This window comes from Myotis davidii, unplaced genomic scaffold (genome assembly GCF_000327345.1).
Source record: "Myotis davidii unplaced genomic scaffold, ASM32734v1 scaffold53, whole genome shotgun sequence".
NCBI lineage: Eukaryota > Metazoa > Chordata > Mammalia > Chiroptera > Vespertilionidae > Myotis > Myotis davidii.
The window spans coordinates 2,599,232-2,607,352 of NW_006286140.1; the positions used below are offsets into that span (position 1 = coordinate 2,599,232).

General features: G+C 37.5%; 1 long non-coding RNA gene across 1 annotated transcript in view; it reads right to left on the reverse strand.

The window, feature by feature from the left end:
- The window catches only part of LOC102766884, a 30,888-nt gene that overhangs the window by 6,150 nt on the left and 16,617 nt on the right, over nucleotides 1-8,121 (reverse strand). Inside the window, exon 2 of the long non-coding RNA XR_435326.2 lies at nucleotides 4,000-4,116. This is a non-coding gene — a long non-coding RNA (uncharacterized LOC102766884). The remainder of the gene's footprint in view (nucleotides 1-3,999; nucleotides 4,117-8,121) is intronic.

Consider the following 8,121-nt stretch of genomic DNA (forward strand, 5'->3'; position numbering starts at 1 on the left):
GACTGTGAGAGGACACAGGCCAGACTGAGGGACCCCTCCTCCCCCCCGAGTGCACAAATTTTTGTACACTGGGCCTCTAGTATATATATATAAAAGCCTAATATGCAAAGTGTCCCCTCGAGATTTCAACCAACTGGGAGCTCAATCGCTCGCTATAATGTGCACTGACCACAAGGGGTGGTGTGGAATGAAGGGAGGCCCCGGCTGGCAGCTGGGGAAGGGAGGCCCCAGCCGGCATCCGGCAGCCACTTAAGGACCCTACCCATGCACGAATTTCAGGCACTGGGCCTCTAGTTCAGTGATAAAATGTGGATTCAAACTCAGATGTACATGACACTAAAAATATTATTCCTTTCACTATGTTTGCCCCTCCACGCTTTCATTTCTATGATTAAAATGCATCCACTGTATTATTGACCATTCACCCCTTAATATCAAAATATACAGTTTAAGTACATTTAGACATTAAAAAAAAAAGAGTCAATCTTCATTCCTGGCTCCTATTTGAAGTTAAAGTTTATTACTGAAGCTGTAGAGAACTCTTTTAAGTATGAAAGAAATGCAAGTGGTATTCCAAGTTACAATATGTGTGTGCTCAAGTGGGAAACATGAGAAGAGCATCTGCCAAATTCATTTTGGCCTCATTTGATACTATCTCACTGATCTGGGGCCAGCTTACATTTGTTTCTCTCTCTCTCTTTCCTTCCTCCATTTCCTCTTCATTCCAGAAGCATACAAAAACTATAGCAAAGAAGCTGGATAAAGTTTCCAATAATATACTGAAAACACTATCAAATAAAGGAATGGCTATCTAGTCCAAGGATAACCTCATTTCAACTAAGAATAACCCAAAACACTAAAATAAAAAGAATCTTTATGGGATCATAAATAACAACTGGAGATAAAATTACTTAAGATATTCATTTTAAAGAAATATATTTTTGGAGACAAATTCTCAAAAGAACTAATTCAATTCATACTTATGCACAGGGCTTTTATAATTTAATAGGAGTCAACCTTCAAATTGTACTTTTTAATTCAAACTTTAAAAAAAGTCTTTAATTATGTTAATTCTACTTCCCGCTTTTAACCCCAGCACTGATCCCTATCTGCTCAACCCTGTTGCTAATGAATCCCAGATTTCTGATACTTGTAACTAAACAGCATCAGAATTGAGCATTAGTTTTGAAGGTCTACAAATTTCATGATAATCTCCTGCACATCTATCTACATTTGCAATTGTTTTAGTCTAGTGTATGTAAGTGGTAGTAGTTTCTTTAAAGCACAGTCAATTCTCAATCAGTTATGCTTTTCAAAATGGTCAGAGTAAAAATGGCTAGTAGATTTATATTTTAAAGCCACCTAGGTGTTTCTCCTTACTGTGATATCGTCTGGTATCCTCAGTTCTTTGCTTCCAACTTCTTGGTAAATTAAAGAAGACTGTATTTAACACAACAGTAAAGAAAAAAATACCTTTCTAGATAACCAAACCTACAGGCTAAAAAATCCTGTCTTCTCTCCTAGACCACTAAATATCAACTAACAAATAGAGGAGTACCAATGAATATTTCCATTATCCTCCCAAGGAAAAATTAAAGAACTGCATCAGACACATATTAATGCTGAGATATACCACAGGGAATAGTATTTTAGTACTCTCCCTAACACGTTCACATGTAACAGAGGAGATAAAGTTAACAGACAAGTATAATTCAGTGTCATGAGGATATGAGGATGAGCACACGGTTCTATGGAAATACATCGGAGGGATTTTTAATACCCCCAGAAGAGAGGAGAAGTTAGGAGTGTACAGGAGAGTTCCCCAAAGGAAGTGATGCCTAAAAGAGACTAAGAAGTAAGTATCCACTTTGCATCGGCTAAGATTGTTATAATAAAAAAAGACTGACAATAACAAGTGTTGGGGAGGATGTGGAAAATTGGAACCCACATACATTGCTAGTGGGAATGTAAAATGGTTCGGCCACTTTGGAAATCAATTTGACAGCTCCTTCAAAATGTTAAGCATAGAATTACCCTGTGACCCGGTTATTTCACTCCAAGATATACACCCAAGAAAACTGAAAACATACATCCACAGTTATGTTCAAAGTGGTATTATTCAAAATAGCCAAAAAGTGGAAACAACCATTAACTCTTGAATGTACATCACTTGATGAATGAATAAACAGAATGTGCTACATTCCAAAATGGAGTATTATTCAGTCATAAAAAAAGAAAGAACCATTGATACTAAAAGAACAGAAGAACATGGATGAACCTTAAAAACATTACACTAAAAGAAGCCAGTCACAAAAATCCACACATTGTATGATTCCATTTATATGAAACTAGAGGTCTGATGCACAAAATTCATGCAAGGGACTCAGCCTTCACAGCCCCAGCTTCATCCAGAAGGTCGTCTGGAAGGTCGTTTGGCTGTCTGGTTTAATTAGCATATTACACTTTTATTATTGTAGATGTCCAGAAAAAGCAAATTTGTAGAGACAGAAAGTAGATTAGTGGTTTCCAGAGGCTGAGGAGAAAAGGGGAATGGAGAGTGACTATAAATGGGTAAAGTGATGGTGAAAATATTTTGTGGTGATGAAAATATTCTGGAATTACATCATGGTGATAGTACCTGTGGACAAAAGCCAATTCTGTGAGTATACTATTACTGAATTGTCACTTTAAAATGGAGAATTTTGAGACATACGCATTATATCTCAACTAAAAAGAAGAAATAAGAATGAGCAGATGGAAAGAAAGGAAAATGTGGCAAAAATGATAGGTGATAAAGAGGAGGGAGAAGTTGATGTAGGTTCCAGAGCATGGGAAGCAGGGAACGGAACGGAGTGGGACTGAGGGGTGGCCCATCTTCCATTTAGGGCAAAGGCACAGAGGCGGGCACTGCCTACTTGTGTGGCTGTAGGTTCAGAAGCTAAGAGAATTGATATCTAATGCTTCTCTTCTGACCATAAGATAAGTAAGCAACAAGTTCGCAGGAAAGGAAGTCTGAGGTGAACAGAGGAGGTTAAGAACAACCTCTATAGAGAGGAGAAAAGAGATGTATTGAAAGTTCCCCAGATTTACTTTTAAAAAAAGCTTCCATATTTGAGAGAATAGAGCAATCAACTTAGGCACCAAATGAGCAGGGGTCTCAGGAAAAATGTTCTCTCTGTCAAGCCTCCGGAGTCCTTGGACTAGAGCAGTGGTTCTCAACCTGTGGGTCACGACCCTTTGGGGGTCAAACGACCCTAAAACCATCGGAAAACACATATATAATTACATATTGTTTTGGTGATTAATCACTATGCTTTAATTGTGTTTAATTTGTAACAAAGAAATTGGGGGTCACCAAAACATGAGGAACTGTATTAAAGGGTCCCGGCATTAGGAAGCTTGAGAACCACTGGAATAGAGTGTGAGAGGCTCTCCTCTCACTTCCTGCTACTGTGTACAGCCTCGTCTGCATCTCCAAGGTTCTCCTGGTCAGCTTATCAGCTGTGTAGGTCATGCAGGAAGCAGCTTCCTGGTTTAGTATTTGTGGTCTCCTCACATTTACATTGTTCCAACAACTAGGTACTGGAGACTTCACAAATTGATATGAAGATGCCTTTTATGAAGTTTCTCATAGCCTTAAGGGAAAACAAGTGTTTCCTCTTTATTCACGTATCTTATTTTTTAAATTGGTTTTCATAATTCTTTCAACTTTAAAAAACCAGAATCTAATTTGATATGCTCTCAGCAGTTCTCAACCTGTGGGTCGCGAATAATGAAAATACATCCTGCATATCAGATATTTACATTACAATCCATAACAGTAGCAAAATTATAGTTATGAAGTAGCAACGAAAATAATTTTATGGTTGGGGGTCACCACAATATGAAGAACTGTATTAAAGGGTCGCGGCATTAGGAAGGTTGAGAACCACTGAGAGTCTAGATCAAAACATATTAATACTTATTTTCTATGCTTTGAAATAAATAAAATTAACTTACCTTCACTGGTAATATTGATGTCAAGTCACATGCTGATCATTTTGTCATAAACTTCCAAATCAAGATCTAGATCTCCATGGAATATAAACATGGAATAATGCCACCAGATGATAGTACCTGTGGACAAAAGCCAATGATTTATTAGAACATTATGGGAAGTGGGTGGGGGAGGTGTTGTATGGTTACTGCTGAGTCATATAAATGTCCCAAGTCTTCAGAAAGTACTAACATGTTTAATTTCTACATATTAGACATTTATACTAGTTACGTTAACAGTTTTTGAAAGCTTCCTATGCAGCAGGTACTTTTGCACATGTAACCTCATTTGCTTCTTCTTCCAACACTGTTATACAGATGAAAAAAATGTAGCAGCTCATACATATCAGAGCCAGGATTTGAACCTGGGGATTCTGGTTGTAGGTTCTAAGTTCTTAATCACTACATGTACTGCCTTGACATACATCCAGGTACAATACTCCAAAGACTCTTAAAGTCTAGATGGTATGAGGAATTCTACTTGATTTATTCCCCTGAGGTTGCTAGTCTTTCTCAAAATACATAAGTGTGATTCAAAATTTTAAATATTACAAGTCAGGATGAATTATAAAGAGGCTGAATTAAGGGGAGGAAAGGTGGGTTTAAATTTTAAGCAGAACTACAACTAATGGGCTATGCCTGAGTTTGCTCAACTAGTTGATCACTAATGTGTGTATAGTTCTAAAATTCCCTAGCAATGAGAAAAATGCATATATTCTGTGAAGCCCTCCCTTCTTCCACTGCAGCATGTTTTCATCTATCTGTTTAGGCATTCATTACCCATTCCTGTAGGCACTAGTCAGAGTCTCTCTCCTCTCACTCTGCCAATTGGTCTCTTCTTTCAATGTATACTTTGCTAATGCTGGTCTATCCTGGATAATTTGGCACTTATTAGGTTACTAGACAATTTTTTTTTCAAACTCTTTTAGGAAAGAAGCAGAGCACAAATAAATAAAACTGCATAATACTTAATTCTCTTAAGCATGATGTATGATATATCATGAACTCGACTGGAAACCCTTTGGGGACAGGAAGTCCTTAAGAGCCTGGGGCAGGTGGCAGGATGCTGAGTATATTACGGACAATAGTGCCAAGCACTACAGTCCCCTCCATTCAGGGATATTCTGTGTGAGCTGGCTCCATTTGGTGAATAAATTTACTTACATTTGCAAATGTGTAAACATGTTGAGATTCAATACGTGAACTTGAAATAAGACCTGCAGTCATTATATTTCCTAGGCATTTCTGCCAAAGTAAATATTTTTTATCTTGGTTCTCTGATTTTCCAATGCTGTTTTCTTTGTATTTTTCTTTGATCCCATTATTATTTCCACTTTGCTTTGTAAACATTTAAAATGTGTTGCCTCCCCCTTGGAAAACAGTAAAGAAATCCTAAGGGCAGGGGTTGGCTTTGGGGATCAAAGAAGCATCGTAAGGGATGCGTACAAGACGTTAGTATTCACCTATGTGAAGAGAGAACAAATGTTCAACTAACAAATGGCATTTCTTTTAACTAACTTCTCTATATTTATATAAATTATAGGTATTGTGGTAGCAGTAGCAACAGTAGCACACAATAATAAATACGTTAATAGCTCTGCACCAAATATCCTTTAAACACGTTACTGATAATAGTAACACGCTCCTTACAATAACTCCATAACATAGGTCCTCTTTTACCAACAAGATGAGAAACAGAAAGGTTAGTTAACTTGCTCAATGTCAGATAGCTAGTAACTGACAGAGGCAGGATTTGCGCCCAGGTAGTCTGAGTCCAGAGCACCCACTCATAATCCCTTTAATATAAAATGCCTCACCATTGTTATGATTTTCAGTGTCGACCCTAAGACACTCTAATGTTCTGATTTTTCTCTCAGTCAAAATTGAGTGCCTTTGTATAGGTATACAAATTACACCACACACCCAGAAAAGCCCTGATTTCATGAAACTATACTATTCTCTATACAACAATTTCACAAATATCCAAAACTATTCAGTCTGATTGAATGGTTAAACGCCATAAGATTCTTATACACATAAAATAAAAAAATAAAATACACTTCAGAAACTATTTCTTTTAATTTGTAGCCTAGAGGAAAAAAACTAAAAGGTAGGCATTTCTGTACTAATAACTTTTTATTTTAAAAGAACTTCAAACTTGCAGGAAAGTTGTAGAAACGGCTCAAAAAAAAAAAAGTCCATGTTCTCTTCACCCAGACATTCCATTCAAGCTGAGCCCACCACTTAATAATGGTCGTTCTAGCCAAACATCTGTTCCAGGGTCACACTTTGTACTTAGCTGTCCTCTCTCTTCAGTCTCACTGTATCTGGAGCAAGACCAGCTCTTCCTTGACCTTCACGGTGCTTACATTATTAAAGGTTGCTGGTTAATTATTTTGCAGAATGCCCCTCATTGGTACTAGTCAGGTTTTCTCATGAGAAAATTCAAAGATTATATTTTTGTGAACTAATGCTGTGTGCTTCTAATTACATCCCATCAAGTGACACATGATGTCAGTTTGTCACGTCACTGGTGACAGTAACTTGATCACTTGACTAAGGTCGAATCTTCCCAGTTTCTCCAGTAGAGTTACTGTATTGCCCTCGATAATAAGGGTTGGTAGACAGATACTTTGTGGTTATACAAATATCCTGATCCTCATCCAACTTTCACTGACTAGTTTTAGCATCCACTGACATCTCTTACCTGAATTATGATGATGATTACCAAATTACCATCTTTCAAATCTCTAAATTCTTTCCATTTATCAGACACCATCCTATTTTAAGAAAATACTTTCTGCCCCCCCCCCCCCCCACACACACACACTTATTCATGCATTTATTTGTATCAGTACAGCCCCATGGGTGTCTGGTTTGTTTAGTGGATAGACTATAACATCATTATTGTTTTGCTATTTAGATACTCCCAGGTTTTTAGTGGGAATTCCTTCAATCTGGTTGCTGTGTTGTTGGTTTTTTGTCATCTTCCCATGATTCTTTAAAAGCATCTATATTTTTTTGCACAAGATTTCCAAAACTCATTTGTACCTTCTCTCCCCCAGCCCTAGAACCAAAATTTTTTTCAAAGATCTACGGTTCCTTTTAGCAAAGACTGGTATTTAGAGACTAAGATCTGGACAACAAATGTGCTTATATTCACTGGGATGTCACCACATCCTGGCCCTTTCAGTGAGCAGAGTTAGGAAATACATATGTTTCATTTGTGTATGTACATAGATGTATGTACATATTCACATATACACATATACTATCACATTTCTATTTGTTCCTATATTGAAATTTTTATTTATATAATTTTTCCATAGTTCAGACCAATACCTCAAATCCCAGTTCATAGCACAGGGTTCACTCTAGCTTTCTCCCTTTTTATATTTGTAACTTTCCTCTCTGCCAGCACGAGCCTGGCTCCCATTACCTTCAATATATTTGCTCATTGGCCTCACTGGGATTTCTTATTTAGGCCTTCCTAATGGCTTCCTGACTAAATTATTTTTTTAAAAAAGAAAGAAATTAAGCAAGCAAGCAAGGAAGAATGGCTTGCAATACCAAATTTTTGAGATTTAGTAATCTGTTAAAGCCATAACATAGGCCCTAAGACTAAATATATCAACCTAGCACCTCGTTCCCTTGTCACAGAGAAAAGAGTTTAAAGCTGTTTTCCAATGGCTTCTCACCTGACTTTCATTGTGGGTAAGATATACATATTTATCCTATATTTATAACAAGAATTGACATCTATAAATGTTGTATTATTAATAAAAATTTCAAGAACAAGGTGTCACTAACTTTTTCAAAACAGATAATAGAAATTCTAATATATCCTTACTGGCCATCCCCTCCTATGTAATAAAGAGGTAATATGCAAATTAACCCTCACACCCTCACAAGATGGCTGCCTACAACCAGGCTGGCAGGGGGGTTAGTGAGGGACTCCCAAAAGACCGAATAAGCAGGTACATGGGGCAACCAGGCTAGCAGGGGGGTTAGTGAGGGATGACCAAATGACTGAACAGCAGGCTGTGTGGGGCAACCAGGCTGGCAGGGGTGGGGGTGGGGGCAGTT